At 36.9% G+C, this 17,261-nt stretch overlaps 1 long non-coding RNA gene across 1 annotated transcript; it reads left to right on the top strand.

The window, feature by feature from the left end:
- Positions 1-718: 718 nt before the first annotated feature.
- LOC117320310 lies at positions 719-15,082 on the top strand. Its single transcript, XR_004531004.1, has 3 exons — positions 719-790; positions 12,417-12,561; positions 13,255-15,082. It is a non-coding gene; the product is annotated as an uncharacterized LOC117320310 (long non-coding RNA).
- Positions 15,083-17,261: the final 2,179 nt, after the last annotated feature.

The following is a 17,261-nucleotide window of genomic DNA, read 5'->3' as shown; positions in this document are numbered from 1 at the left end:
GTGTCGCCCTATCATAGCTATGGAATAGCTCTGTGTCGCCATATCATAGCTATGGAATAGCTCTGTGTCGCCCTATCATAGCTATGGAATAGCTCTGTGTCGCCCTATCATAGCTATGGAAGAGCTCTGTGTCGCCCTATCATAGCTATCCGCGGTGACGATTTGCTGAACCTCAGCTTAACTATACTCTAGCTTTACTACGAAGGTTTATTTTAATGCAAGCTCTTAGCAGAGAGGTTACACAATTATTTCCGGCGTATAAACGGCGCTCAAACAATAGGGTAATTTTCACGAGAAGTGACGAGCATTGAATAGTATTAATTCTTTATCAGAATATCAGTTATCTTAAAGTCACGATGTAACTTATATCCGTATATTCAATGATGGTAATAACGAAGGTTATAATCGATTGTCAGAATACCAATTTATTTATTACGCAATTGTCTGAATACGTCACGAAACTCTACACGAGTATCTATCTAATTTGCTATAACGATTAGAGAGGTGTACTAGTGGACACATACCGCGCGCCCAACCTTATATAGACGTCTCATCTGTCAGTCACTACCACCAAGTCATTAATGTCTTTTTACGAAGGCACTGGATGTAACCCAGGTATTTGAACTTTGACATTGACAGTTTTTCCTACGCATATTAACAGTAGTATATATATATATATATATATATACATACGGTCTATGTAAGAATCTGCGTTCATCTTAAACACAGGTCGTTAGCGAGTCGTACACACTAACTCAGACTTCTCTACTAACTGAAGACGCAAAAACAGGTAAGTTTTGTTTTGTTTTAATTATACTGAAAACAATATCACAGTAACACCCCTCAACATAAAGCATCAAATATTCTGCCAATTTTTTTAACATGACGGAAAGAATATAAATATCTACTGTTTTCTTCAATTCAAATACAGGTTTAAAAAATTATAGGTTCGGGGATTTTGTACAGCACTTTGAAAATATAGAAACATTTATTGCTGTACTTTAACAAACATAATCGGAACCAACCACATCACTTGATAGGAGGGTGTTCACCAATCACATCCATGGATAGAAGGGTGTTCACCAATCACATCCATTGATAGAAGAGTGTTCACCAATCACATTCATTGATAGAAGGGTGTTCAACAATCACAGCTATTGATAGAAGGAGGGCGTTCACTGATCACATCCATTGACAGAAGGAGGGTGTTCCCCAAATTGAAGTAAAACCTTTGATTTTTGCTTATCAACCAAAAGAGCATTATATTTAAAATGATAACCTGATACGATGATTTAACCGCGACTCAAAATTCCTTTCGGTACCCAGAGGATTTAACGCAACTCTATATTTCACTCGGTACCCCTGAGATTTGACCGCTATTCTATATTCCATTCGGTACCCAGAACATTTAACCACGACTCTATGTTCCATTCGATACCCACGCTAATTAACTGTAAATCTGTTTTCCATTCGGTACCCACCATGGTCTAATTTTGTGTTCGATTCCCCTGTGTTCGGACTGTTACAGTGGGAATCTGTCCGTGGTGACTTTTGTACACAAAAAATATCAAGTTATTGATGGTATTCAATAAATTACACTTTTAAATCCTGTTCGAACAAATAACCACCATGCTTCAGCGACTCGGCCCTTTTTAAATGTTTTTCTTGCCAATAACGAAATATATATAAAGCGTATTTAGATCTTCTATGCAACATTAACAGCACTTCTAGAAATTAACAACGCCATAGCGACGTCAGTAACATTGCGGCGAGTCAGTACTTTACTTCGCCAACAGTCTGTCTAAGCTAACATATCACCGTAGTTTTTATATGAAACTTCTCATTCCTAACAGTTACTATAAATAGATCGCTTCTAACTTCGCAATTACAAGAAAATACTTGAAACAGTTGAATTGATGACATAAAAATAACTCGTCCCTTAAAAGGCTTCTATTATACTTCTTGATACAACTTTTATCTAGATTGGACAAATACCGACTATCCATAATGACAGGGTACGACAGCTTTTCATGAAGGACTCGTTGTATTGAGAGACCTGCCCTCAAATGGAATGCAAATATATGTTCTCCGTGAAGGACTATGTGCTGCATTAGGTTTGCTTTCAAAATGGATGAAATCCATAAGGCCAATATAGTCTTAAAAGAATGAGCAAATGAACATCTGCTTTATGAAAGTCTCTTTTATCAAAAAATTGATTAACCACTCTTTACATTTAACCATACCTTCCTAAAAACTTTGGAGATCCGAATAGTTCATCTGTTATTGGAGCTTTTCCAAGGAAGACATGGTATACTGGAGCATATTTGATTAAACATACTACTTAGGCCAACAAGTTAAGAGACCGAGGATGAAATCTCGAAAATGACAGATTTTTTCGTCAACAGGTTTGGTTTTTTTTGTTGAAAATGGTGACCTGTCTTTGTCGACTTAATCTCTTACGAGGCTAGTTAATGCTGAGAAGCTTATTAGAAAAATAAACAAACCGTAACCTTACAAAAAGTAAAAAGTGACCTTTCAAAAAGTAAACAGTGACCTTTCAAAGAGTAAACAGGGACCTTACAAAAAGTAAACAGTGACCTTTCAAAAAGTAAACAGTGACCTTACAAAGAGTAAACAGTGACCTTTCAAAAAGCACTTCAAGTTAATCTATTACTATATCGATGATGCACTGTCTTTAAGCAACAAAAACCTTATGACCATGTCAATCATGTATGACAATAAAAAATATAGAAGGTCTAAGATTGATTTCCAAAATGTGAACTAAGGGTCAATATAATACAAACTAAATGTGAACAAAATGTCAATATAAAAAACCGCGTCTTCTTCTCGTGTATTAATCCGAATGTTATATTTGGCATTTGTGTTCAGATGTAGGGACACGGTAAACCCTTCAAAAACAACTGCTTACATCGATTTTGGCGATGTAGTTAACAGGTACAAATTACAGTAAGCTGTTCAATAAAGCGTGGTTCCATACTTTCGTAACATATCTTGACTGTTGACTAAAATGAAGAAAAACACCCAGTAAATTTATGATCGACACCGTTGTCTCATTGGAACATATTCTATATATTGTTCTCCTGTGGAGGACGTACCATAATTTATATTTGGCTCAGGTTTATGTGGCGAGTGTCGTCGATGTGTCCATGTAAATCTACATTTTGGTTCATATTTTGAATTTTTAATTATATTTTTTTAACATGGCGGCATTCCCGGTCCTTCCCAAACTTTTTTTTCAAAGGACTCTATTTCGCATTATTTGCGATGGTATATTGGAAATAAGATAAGCAAAAACAGTCAAGCATGGCTTATTTCAAAATTTCTTAGAATATTTTTTATAAATTGTTGCATTTGGTAAAATTGCGAATATTTGAACGATAAATTCTCGAACAAGTTTTCAAGTTAAATTATTAACTATCAAAATAAATACACTTGTTGACTAATGCCCAAGAGAGACGTAACACTAGTTCCTATTGTTTGTAACATGTCAGTTTGTCACAATCAAATTGTTTGTGTTACGTTTAGACTATAATATATTGTTATTTCTCTCATTACTTATATGTCTATCATTATCTATAGTAAATTAATGCAGTGTTTGATCTATATTAATACCTTATCAATGCCTTTAAAATTTCGAGAGATGGAAATAAATGTCTGTCGGACGAGGGATCGATTAGGAAATTGTGGGGAGAAGGAAGTGAAGAGACAATTGAGAATTAAAAACACCAGGAGAGAAAAGTTATCGTTTAGCTTAAAAACCCATGAATATGGCAGGCGTGTCAATGTTGATTTTGTTTTTTGCTTCATCTGTTATGCGTCCGATTAATGCGAGCGTGAACAGATCAAATATTTTATACTTCAAGAATATCGAATTCACTTTCTTCATTAACTTAGAAACCAATACAGCTGAAGAGTACCTTTCATCTTACTTTAACCTTGTATTGTTCTCAAAACAATTAGTACCACTGCGCTAATGCATTTCATTCATTATTGGCCAGATTCGGTTGCTGTAGAACTCTTCATTGAACATGGCCTCATATAACCTGTCGTTATTTTGCCAAACTAAATGCTAAACTAAGAGTCGAGATAACAAAAACTAATTGTGAACTAAGGGTGGAGATAGCACAAACTAAATGTGAACTAAGGATGGAGATAACACAAGATTAATGTGAACTATAAGGGTCGAGATAATACAAACTAAATGTGACTATAAGGGTCGAGGTGGCATAAATGAAATGTGAACTGTAAGGATCGAGATAACACAAACTAAATGTGAACTGTAAGGATCGAGATAACACAAACTAAATGGGAACTGTAAGGATCGAGATAACACAAACTAAATGGGAACTGTAAGGATCGAGATAACACAAACTAAATGTGAACTGTAAGGATCGAGATAACACAAACTAAATGTGAACTGTAAGGATCGAGATAACACAAACTAAATGGGAACAGTAAGGATCGAGATAACACAAACTAAATGGGAACTAAGGATCGAGATAACACAAACTAAATGTGAACCATTTGGGTCGAGATAGCATAAACTAAATGTGAACTATAAGGGTCGAGGTGGCATAAATGAAATGTGAACTAAGGATCGAGATAACACAAACTAAATGTGAACTGTAAGGATCGAGATAGCACAAACTAAATGGGAACTGTAAGGATCGAGATAACACAAACTAAATGTGAACTGTAAGGATCGAGACAACACAAACTAAATGGGAACTGTAAGGATCGAGATAACACAAACTAAATGGGAACTGTAAGGATCGAGATAACACAAACTAAATGGGAACCATTTGAGTCGAGATAGCACAAACTAAATATGAACTATAAGGGTCGAGGTGGCATAAATGAAATGTGAACTAAGGACCGAGATAACACAAACTAAATGTGAACTGTAAGGATCGAGATAACACAAACTAAATGGGAACTGTAAGGATCGAGATAACACAAACTAAATGTGAACCATTTAGGTCGAGATAGCACAAACTAAATGTGAACTATAAGGGTCGAGGTGGCATAAATGAAATGTGAACTAAGGATCGAGATAACACAAACTAAATGTGAACTGTAAGGATCGAGATAACACAAACTAAATGGGAACTGTAAGGATCGAGATAATACAAACTAAATGTGAACGAGGGGTCAATATATCATAAACTAAATGTGAACTAAGGATCGAAATAACAGAAACTAAATGTGAACTAAGGATCGAAATAACACAAACTAAATGTGAACTATAAGGGTCAATATAATAGAAACTAAATGTGACTAAGGGCAGAGGTAGCACAAACTAATTGTGAAATAAGGACCGAGATAACACAAACTAAATGTAAACTAAGGGTCAATATATCATAAACTAAATCTTAACTAAGGGTCAATATAACACAAACTAAATGTGAACTAAGGATCAATATAATGCAAACTAAATATGAACTAAAGGTCAATATAATACCAACTAAATGTGAACTAAAGGTCAATATATCACAAAATAAATGTGAACTATGGGTCAATATAATACAAACTAAATGTGAACAAAATGTCAATATAAAAACCGCGTCTTCTTCTCGTGTATTCATCTGAATGTTATATTTGGCATTTGTGTTCAGATGTATTGACTCGCTTATTCTTGTGTAGCAGTAGATGTTTTTAAATCAACAAAGCCGTGTGTTCGTGATAGTATTGTTACAGTAGCTGTTAATGAAGTACACACGTAGAAGGAATGAAGACTGATATTCGCTGTATTAACCACTCAGACCATTGACGTAAATACGTACCGGTAGAACGGCAGGTGGTTCCTAAATCAGCTCCATTAATTGCTTGGCGCCTCTGATTGTAGATACAATGTCCCAACGTCCAACTGTATCACACTAAATAAAGTATAAGATTAAATAGGAGTGTACGTATTTCACTATTTCGAGACTTTCATTTACAAAATCCGCCAACAGGAATCGATATCCTTGTATAGCCATTCTGTTAATTCTGACTTATTTATTTATTTACTTATTCATTTATTTATTTATATTTACTTATTTATTTCTGTGCAATTATCATATACAGGTCCACAAGTCTACGCTTCATTAAGTATTTTTCACATTTTGAATCGAAAAACAAAGATACACTCTCTCATATGGTAAGGATTAGGTATCAGGTAATCTTCTTCGTGATAAGAATAGAGAATATGAATTTATACATAGATGCGATAAAGCGACGTCAATTGTAAAAATCATAGAACGTCGTTAAAATGTCAAGACGAGTAAATTGTGCGTATCTCTTTACCAAAAAAGTGATAATTCTAGCTTGAAGGAGTCGACATTGCTGTGTTATCACAATTTTAGAAGACATCGCATAGAATATGGCAATATAATTTACCGTTTATCCTGCATGTTTCCATTGCAAGACGTGATTCTTAAACCAGATACAGCTGGGAATGATTCTAATGGTTCCGATTCCCATAGAAGCATAGAACTGTCCCTGACTAAAGTAGATGTGACAAATTGATTTTGTCTTTTCGGATAATGTCACTTTAAGATATGCAGCAGATAAATCTATCTTGTTGCAGTGTTTCCTGTATATTTGGGTCATCAACAGTTAGTAATTCATAAGCTATCGTTTTTGTTTCGTCCTTCCTGATGCGGCCTAAATCATTTTCAGTCGTACTGTATCTTGCTCTCACGTTGTATTAGAAGGAAATTATATCTTGTGTATCCTTTGTACAAGTCTCATACAGTGCCAGACGCCAGACTGGGAAAGACAAACGGAACTCCTTAAAAGTCCTTCTACAACAGCATTTATTGTATTCGCGGTCACATTTTCATTCCTTTCTCTTACCTTTGAAGATGCTTCCTGTTTTCTTCCCAAACTTATAGTCGATAGGCAACTGCTACCCGTTCAAACGGTCGCATAGATAAGATCGAAGAGAGACTGTAATATATAAGATCGAAGAGAGACTGTAATAGATAAGATCGAAGAAAGACTGTAATAGATAAGATCGAAGAGAGACTGTAATTGATGAAATCGAAGAGAGACTGTAATAGATAAGATCGAAGAGAGACAGTAATAGATAAGATCGAAGAGAGACTATAATTGATAAGATCGAAGAGAGACTGTAATTGATAAGATCGAAGAGAGACTGTAATAGATAAGATCGAAGAGAGACTGTAATAGATAAGATCGAAGAGAGACTGTAATTGATAAGATCGAAGAGAGACTGTAATAGATAAGATCGAAGAGAGACTATAATTGATAAGATCGAAGAGAGACTGTAATAGATAAGATCGAAGAGAGACAGTAATAGATAAGATCGAAGAGAGACTGTAATAGATAAGATCGAAGAGAGACTGTAATTGATAAGATCGAAGAGAGACTGTAATAGATAAGATCGAAGAGAGACTGTAATTGATAAGATCGAAGAGAGACTGTAATTGATAAGATCGAAGAGAGACTGTAATAGATAAGATCGAAGAGAGACTGTAATAGATAAGATCGAAGAGAGACTATAATTGATAAGATCGAAGAGAGACTGTAATTGATAAGATCGAAGAGAGACTGTAATAGATAAGATCGAAGAGAGACTGTAATTGATAAGATCGAAGAGAGACTGTAATAGATAAGATCGAAGAGAGACTGTAATTGATAAGATCGAAGAGAGACTGTAATAGATAAGATCGAAGAGAGACTGTAATTGATAAGATCGAAGAGAGACTGTAATAGATAAGATCGAAGAGAGACTGTAATTGATAAGATCGAAGAGAGACTGTAATAGATAAGATCGAAGAGAGACTGTAATTGATAAGATCGAAGAGAGACTGTAATTGATAAGATCGAAGAGAGCCTGTAATTGATAAGATCGAAGAGAGACTGTAATTGATAAGATCGAAGAGAGACTGTAATAGATAAGATCGAAGAGAGACTGTAATAGATAAGATCGAAGAGAGACTGTAATAGATAAGATCGAAGAGAGACTGTAATTGATAAGATCGAAGAGAGACAGTAATTGATAAGATCGAAGAGAGACTGTAATAGATAAGATCGAAGAGAGACTGTAATTGATAAGATCGAAGAGAGACTGTAATAGATAAGATCGAAGAGAGACTGTAATTGATAAGATCGAAGAGAGACTGTAATTGATAAGATCGAAGAGAGACTGTAATAGATAAGATCGAAGAGAGACTGTAATTGATAAGATCGAAGAGAGACTGTAATTGATAAGATCGAAGAGAGACTGTAATAGATAAGATCGAAGAGATACTAATTGATAAGATCGAAGAGAGACTGTAATAGATAAGATCGAAGAGAGACTGTAATTGATAAGATCGAAGAGAGACTGTAATTGATAAGATCGAAGAGAGACTGTAATAGATAAGATCGAAGAGAGACTGTAATAGATCAGATCGAAGAGAGACTGTAATCGATAAGATCGAAGAGAGACTGTAATAGATAAGATCGAAGAGAGACTGTAATTTGGGGAGAATGAAATTGAAGCAAAGAGATCAGTCATTTGCAATAAGGCGATAATGTTGACAAATAAGCGGATTTGTGTTATTATCTCTGCAATTTGTGTCCTTAAGTAAATTATATTAATGCTATGTAGCATCTCACTTCTGTACACTGAACATCTAAAATATATATCCTCATTGAACATTTCTATATATTCATGCTATCTATAAGTTCCTAAAAACAAGCACCTTCTAAAGAGAAAAAAAGAGAAAATACTTCCCGAAGGGTTTAATCTATATATGTGGAACCATAAAACAGAAACCCTTTCTGATAACGAGGCTACAGGAAAGAGAATCCTGTTCAGTAACAATGACAGATGAAAGTGGTGACATGTCTGAAAGCCTTTCTCCTTTGTGTCTATAACTGGCAAAAGTAAACTGTCAATGGTATCGCCACTAATTCATTCAAGAATTGCACACATATAAAAAGCTAGAGAAAGTGCGTCATGAGCTTGACTTCGGTAGTCTCCGCGTCCTGTTGAAAGGCCCGATCAGCATATACCATGAATAATCAACTTCCGTCCTTAAATGACCATATAACTGTGGATAGGACGTTAAACAATACTAAATCAAAATGCATTTGAAATACATCCAGTAAATATTAGTGCTCAGTTGCTACGCAGGAGAGAGACATTGCTTGATCAAAAACATTTTCCGACTGTAAAGTCCATTTGGTAACTACCAGTAGACATCCACTCATGAACTGATCAAATACGCACCTTCCTACCGCGTGTAAATTAGTACACTATAAGGATTTAGAATTAATAGTTATAATCATCCAAATGCTATTTAAGACTAGAAAAAGATTATCCATTAAGATTGTTCTTAACAAAGAGATTTATCAATCTTATACATAACTAGCAAGTCACCATATCTCCTTTAATGTACAACCCTGCAATGCATGCAAGTAATATGATAATACAATTAGTAAAATAATTGCATAAATTATGTGCACATACTGGGGTATAGACTCAGTAATTGTTCTCACTAGCTGTGGTTGTATGTATGTTATTAGTAAGATTCATATCAGTAAATGTATTCAACATCATAAAGTGGTAGCGTACATGTAACCTGACGACATTAATCAAATCAACGTATATTCTAATATACTCTAATAGTGTACACATATGATTATGATTTGATTAATCAATTGGGTTGATATTAACTACTAGGAAATGAAAAATAGTCAGCCCAGGTACATGGTTACTTTGTACCTATATGTTGTTAATATTATTCAACAGGTGTACGTATAATGACTACAATAGGAGATAGTGAATAGTCAACACAAGTACACAGTGTCGGTGTACATAATATTACTATTTACAATATTACGCAAATCAATGTAAATACAGTAGATATATTTACTACACTACAAAATAGAAAATTGTTTAGACAAGTACACAGTGACAGTATACAATAAATGAGTAGTGAAACCGGTTCAGAATGTACACATACTATACACAGAATGTACACAGAATGTACACAGAATGTACACATAATGTACATAGAATGTAAACAGAATGTAAACAGAATGTAAACAGAATGTACACAAAAAGTAAACAGAATGTACACAAAATGTACACAGAATATAAACAGAATGTAAACAGAATGTAAACAGAATGTACACAAAATGTACACAGAATTTACACAGAATGTACACAGAATGTACGCATAATACATAGAGAATGTACACAGATTCCACTTTTTTGGCATTGGCGAGTTCTAGTGGGACGAAACAGCAGATTTTCATCTGTAGATGTACTGATCTATTATTCCTTTCATAGTGTAAAGTGCTGTGTATTTGTAAGTATAATTGATTAACCACTGACGAGAATAGATAATACCACTGATACGAATATATCATAAACTGACGAGAATTTTTGATACCATTGATGAGAATAGATGATACCTTACATTCAGGAAAGACATCTCTAGCAGTAATATAGTTAAAGGAAACTCAAAACAGTTCTATCCTCTGAGAGCTAGAACACAACTAACGAAAAACTGCTTGGAACTGAGTGAATCTATGAAAAAGTCTTCCTGAGAAAAGAGTATCTGCCGAATCGATGAAAATTTTCAAAAAAAGATTCGACAATTTGATGGAATACTGATGAGAATAGATGCTACAACTGATAAGAATGGATGATACCAATTATGAGACTAGATGACACAACTAATATGAATAGAATATGGGAATATATGATACACTGACGAGAATATTACTTTTATTTGTCTTTGTTCCCTGTCATGTAAATAAATATATGTGAATATATCTGCTCGTTGATTGTCTTTGGCAATGTCATGATGCATACCGGGGTGTATATACATGTAGTTACACAGACACACGGAACCCAGTCGTAGGACCTGAGAAACATCCACTATACGAAAACTGTTACACGAGTCAACCTATTGCAGCAAACGAGCTTCTGTCACTGAACATGCACCAGGCTAATATATCATTTACTTCATGGAAATAAATACATTTGTTTAAGATGTGTTTTTCAATGCCATCGCATTTAATCAATTGTGTGCATCCATATCGTTAACTAAATATGAGTCTGGCTCTAGTCATCGAGACAAAGAGTTACTATATTATAGTCAGGGTTAAACTCCTCGTTACTGATCAGCTTTCAGTTAATATAGCTATCACGTGTTACTGGACGTGCATGTCTAATCCATCAGGGGATCATCACGCATGATTAGGGCATGGGGTCAGCATGGCCAACCATATTGGGCATGTAGTCTCTTGACCAATCCGTGTTGCTAGCTGCCCAGTTTTGATTCTGGCTACGCACCGACATCTTACATTTAGAAAAAGTTTGTCCATCTCCACGCATCTGTTCACATTCTGTAGACATTTTATGCTTGTAAAATACTTCATTTTTGATCCCAGCCTATTATCTTTTAGACTTTTGTTTTTTTAATTACACCTGTAATATTAAATATACAGTCACTATTCTTGTACGGGTTTGTCCATCTCTTAATGATGTGTGTGGATACTGATGTAACTTATTCCATTGAGTCAATAAAATCTATCAAGTATGAAAGCACGGAATAATAAAGATGTCCAACTTTAACTGTTGTTCTCATTCACTGGATTGTTAGTATCATGAGAATTTCCCATTATTCAGAGAATATTTTTACCTATTGAGATATTTCGACTGTGTCATACTGTTTTTGACAGTCGAATGTGTCGCTGAGAAGTGGCCAGCTCTGTAGAGTGTCATGTGCAGGTGGACAATCACGTGACACTAACCAGGAACTAACACTGATGACCAAATGACAGAGATCGAACATATTAAGACAGCATAACGGATCCCCATGGATACCAAGAGTGGCTATCCATCATCCCAAAGAAGAAAGAAAAGAGAACCCCCAACCATCAGACAAACACATGTGAAAATTGAAACTGACAAATGGAAAAAGTGTGACGTGGTCTAATTTATTAAATATGAACATTGTAAGAACGACTATGTGGGGGAAACAGGCAGAACACTAGGCATCAGTGAAAGAACAACAAATAAGAATCAATTTCATGACCATTGCAGCCACGCAATCATACCATCAATCCCATCATGCTAAAAATACTATCAAAATTATAATATCTGAAGATCTTCACATAAAAAAGGCGAAACAAAGAAGATATCGCTGTTAAACAGAGACGACTATCATTGAGCAAAGACGAGGGGCTGGACCTACCACCCGTGTACAATTCTCTCCTAGTGTCACGTGATTGTCCATCTGTACTTGACACTACAAAGAGCTGATTACTTCTCAGCCACACATTCGGCTCAGTCAAAATATCCCAATAGGTAAAATTATTCTCTGAGTAATTGATAATCGTCATAAAAAAGATGTGGTTTAGGCTAAGTGTATGTATCATTCTTTTAGCTACTTCAGTAACCCGTGATGGTGGGTTTCCTGGCACTGGTGCTTAGCATGTCCCTTTTGGTTGTCGGACAGTCCCGCTTCATCATCATGAATCCCACATTGGCTAATACGATCTCCAGGCATACACCCGGACTACATACACAACGTAAGTATATTGATTACGTATCATTAAAGAATTCGGTCCAATCTCCATAGTTCAGTATCTAGTGTAATTTACTATATATAACTTCTATAGTAATATCACTGTTCATTTCCATACATTCATATCTTCCTGTTTGTTATAAATAACTACACGCACTATCACTACACGACAGTCCAATATAAGCAAGTTCTTCTTAATTACTTAAACGTTGCTGATATATAAATAACTTCACGCACTATCACTACACGACAGTCCAATATAAGCAAGTTCTTCTTAATTACTTAAACGTTGCTGATTGCCGATTGATTCTATTGTTTTCTTAGATTTTGCACACACTTTTTATTTAGTATTGCAGTTGTTACCAGTCGTATTATTTTTAAACCTGGTTTACATATGTATATGGCGATAATGGTCACACGTATGTACCACGACCTATTCAGTGCTGGAGGGGTCCATTTGTGGTGATGCAGAATCTCCCCATGAACACTATCCTGTCAATGAACATAAATATGTAGCCAAGATATATCATGAAAATACAGCGAAAGAGAACTCGGAAACTTTGCATTTCAATATCTGCTTATTACATTGGTTCATTTAGGGTCCATGTGGGTTTTAACCGAGATACGCGAAAACGGCCCTAGTTATCATAGTAACGTTTGCTAACCACAGTTCATCTATTTTTCTTTTCACCTTTAGCCGGATGCAGTTTGCTGGGTACAAGAAATAGACTACAGCTGTTATCGTATCTATCTGCCATACGGAAATCTAGCCACCTCTCATCTGGCACGAGTGGATTTGCTTCATTGACTAAGGAAATTATTCCTCGGCCATACGAAGATACACGATTTTTTACACGATTTATGAAGCGGGCACCAATACTGAACAAGGGCAGACGGAATTACGCATGCGACACCACCCGTCTCACACTGCAAACCATCATAGAGTACATAAATACGGGGACCATATGTGGTTTCCAGGTCGCCGGCGTGCGTTTTGGACTGGGGAAATGATGTTCTTTAACTGCTCTTGTGTGCAGATAACACATTACCGTACAGAGGGAAGATATACACTTGAGTGTATTTAAAAGGGGGTGACAATCTTACATACTGCATAAAGAATTCAATGAACAGACAAAATAGAATAGTTATATACTTAAATCATAAAGGATTATATGTACCAAAAAACCGCAATTAGACCATTAAAGGATTATATGTTCCAAAAAAACTGCAACTAGACAATTGAAAGATTCTGTGTACCAAAACTACAACTAGACCATTAAAGGATTCTGTGTACCAAAAAATACAATTAGACCATTAAAGGATTCTGTGTACCAAAAAATACAATTAGACCATTAAAGGATTCTGTGTACCAAAACTACAACTAGACCATTAAAGGATTCTGTATACCAAAACTACAATTAGACCATTAAAGGATTATGTGTACCAAAACTGCAACTAGACCATTAAAGGATTATGTGTACCAAAACTGCAACTAGACCATTAAAGGATTCTGTGTACCAAAAAATACAATTAGACCATTAAAGGATTATGTGTACCAAAACATACAATTAGACCATTAAAGGATTCTGTGTACCAAAACTACAACTAGACCATTAAAGGATTCTGTATACCAAAACTACAATTAGACCATTAAAGGATTATGTGTACCAAAACTACAACTAGACCATTAAAGGAGTATGTGTACCAAAACTACAACTAGACCATTAAAGGATTCTGTGTACCAAAAAATACAATTAGACCATCAAAGGATTCTGTGTACCAAAAAAAATACAACTAGACCATTAAAGCAAGGATTTGCGATGAATTCAGATTATGCCATAACCGTCCGTGAAAGGTTCTTATGCTTCAAATCACTCTACACGCCTTGTATTTGTCGTCTTCGGGCTGGTATCCTTCCGTCTAACTCCAAGGATATGACAATAATCTATACATGGACTCTTATTAGAATTATTTCTAGGAACAAGTTCCCAGTAAAATGCCTATTGTTCGATGGCATTGAAAAAAACGTTGATAATGCGATTTCGAATTATGTCAGAAGAAATCAACGATATTCTTTAGAATTATAAAGACTCGGAAACAACAATAAAGTCGGACATATCAGAACTCCATGTGTTGTATATATAATCGCCCAGCCATGTGGTTATTATCCAAAATCTTTAAAAAAAAAAACCTGTAATTATTTGATAAGGTTAAGTCTCTGTTTAGCAATTAATGCTACTATCTTAATAGTTTTTCAGTCATGCCTTAGAATAAGTATATATTCATATTCTATAGACAGGGAAAAAATTGGTTTACAAGTTTTAAAACTTTAGTGATGCAATACTGAATTACAATGTTGTAATTGGCTTGATAAGTTCATTAATTGATTATACTTTTTTTGTACTGGCAATATATTATATTGTACATATGTTTATTTATCAAACTATTTGTGAATTACTTTGGTATATTAGAATGTGTATAGATATATGTAATTCAGTGTTTGCAGTAAAACGCACAAAGATGTACTCCTGGGATTGTTTTAATAATTCATGAAGCTGGTCTATCGATAGGTCTTATCATTTTTATTCTTCAATGTCAGCGATATATAGTCCCTTAGAAAACGTGTCTGACGGAAACACGTGACAGGATTGTACAAATAGTTCAACGGAGATGCGTAAATCTCGGATTCAAAGTACAACGCCCTTTATATAAATGTCACAATGTAGGTAAGTGTGATTTATTTCCGTTGTCTAGAAACTATATAGAATATCTATTAAAGACTTATACAATGTGGAATCCTACATGAGATCTCAGGTAAAAATGCATAAAGTAATAAACGGTACAAAAACGAAAATACCACGTGCTTACAATCTACATCATCTTGAAAACACACTCGCATACAGAGTCGTGAAGCTAGGCAGTCAGAGGTCGAGAGTAGAAAGAGGTAGGCAGAGAGTGGTCGAGGGCAGGAAGACGGAGGCGTGATGGTAGGCAGACAGTGGTCGGGGGCAAGAAGACGGAGGCGTGAGGTAGGCAGACAGTGGTCGAGGGCAGGAAGACGGAGGCGTGAGGTAGGCAGACAGAGGTCGAGGGCAGGAAGACGGAGGCGTGATGGTAGGTAGACAAGAGGTCGAGGGCAGGAAGACGGAGGCATGATGGTAGGCAGAGGTCGGGGAAAGGCAGACGGAAGCGTGAGGGTAGGCAGACAGATCGAGGACAGAAAGGCGGAGGCGTGAGGTAGACAGACAGTGGTCGAGGGCAGGAAGACGGGGCGTGAGGGTAGGCAGACATAGGTCGAGGGCAGGAAGACGGAGGCGTGAGGTAGACAGACAGTGGTCGAGGGCAGGAAGACGGAGGCATGAGGTAGACAGAGACAGTGGTCGAGGGCAGGAAGACGGAGGCATGATGGTAGGCAGAGGTCGGGGAAAGGCGGACGGAAGCGTGAGGGTAGGCAGACAGATCGAGGGCAGAAAGACGGAGGCGTGAGGTAGACAGACAGTGGTCGAGGGCAGGAAGACGGGGCGTGCGGGTAGGCAGACATAGGTCGAGGACAGGAAGACGGAGGCATGAGGGTAGGCAGACAGAGGTCGAGGGTAGAAAGACGGAGGCGTGAGGTAGACAGACAGTGGTCGAGGGCAGGAAGACGGAGGCATGAGGTAGACAGAGACAGTGGTCGAGGGCAGGAAGACGGATACGTGATGGTAGGTAGACAAGAGGTGTGGGGGTAGGCAGACGGAGGCGTGGGGGTAGGCAGACGGAGGCGTGGGGGTAGGCAGACGGAGGCGTGGGGGTAGGCAGACGGAGGCGTGGGGGTAGGCAGACGGAGGCGTGGGGGTAGGCAGAGGTCGAGGGTAGGCAGACAGAGGTCGAGGGCAGGAAGACGGAGGCGTGGGGGTAGGCAGACGGAGGAGTGGGGGTAGGCAGACGGAGGCGTGGGGGTAGGCAGACGAAGGCGTGGGGGTAGGCAGACGGAGGCGTGGGGGTAGGCAGACGGAGGCGTGGCGGTAGGCAGACGGAGGAGTGGTTGGCAGACAGAGGTCGAGGGTAGGCAGACGAAGGCGTGAAGGAGGTAGACAGAGATTGATCAGGGTGATCTAGAAAAGAAGGCATGTGGATTAATGAGGACAAGAGGACAAAGGAGAATGAGATTGGGGATGATGCGCCCCAAATCATGAATACTGAGACGTTGTTCGGAAGATACAATAAATTAATAAAAACAAACCGTCCGCAAGCAAGAAATTAATATTTTAGATTTTCGGCTTATCATGGATTTATCACCCGAGTAGTCTTTGGTGACACCACAGACACTATTGTCATACGAGGCGAGTGCCTGTGGTGACACTAGTGGCAATTCAATTCAATTCAGTTTATTTCCCAATGTATACACTCACATGTATATAACACACTCTCTAAAGCAAACAAAATAACGAAACTTGACAAATGTTGGCTTACCCAATTCCGTTATTGAGTAGAGATGTTCTTTTGGACGAAGCATGAATTTGGTATTTAATGATATTTCTTAAAGATTGAACATTTTTATCTGAAAATAATTCATTTGAATACAGAGGGGCGCCGATAAAAACACGGCTTGATGAACAACATAATAATATAAAATGGTTTCATCTTCTCTTCTATTACATACTAGACTTAGTCTTTGGACTCTGGGGATACTTTGGTATATACCAGTTTCAACACTTAAATCGT

Source organism: Pecten maximus, chromosome 2 (genome assembly GCF_902652985.1).
Source record: "Pecten maximus chromosome 2, xPecMax1.1, whole genome shotgun sequence".
Taxonomy (NCBI): Eukaryota; Metazoa; Mollusca; class Bivalvia; order Pectinida; family Pectinidae; genus Pecten; species Pecten maximus.
Note: the sequence above shows the minus strand (reverse complement) of the source record. Positions and strands in the feature narration are given on the sequence as shown.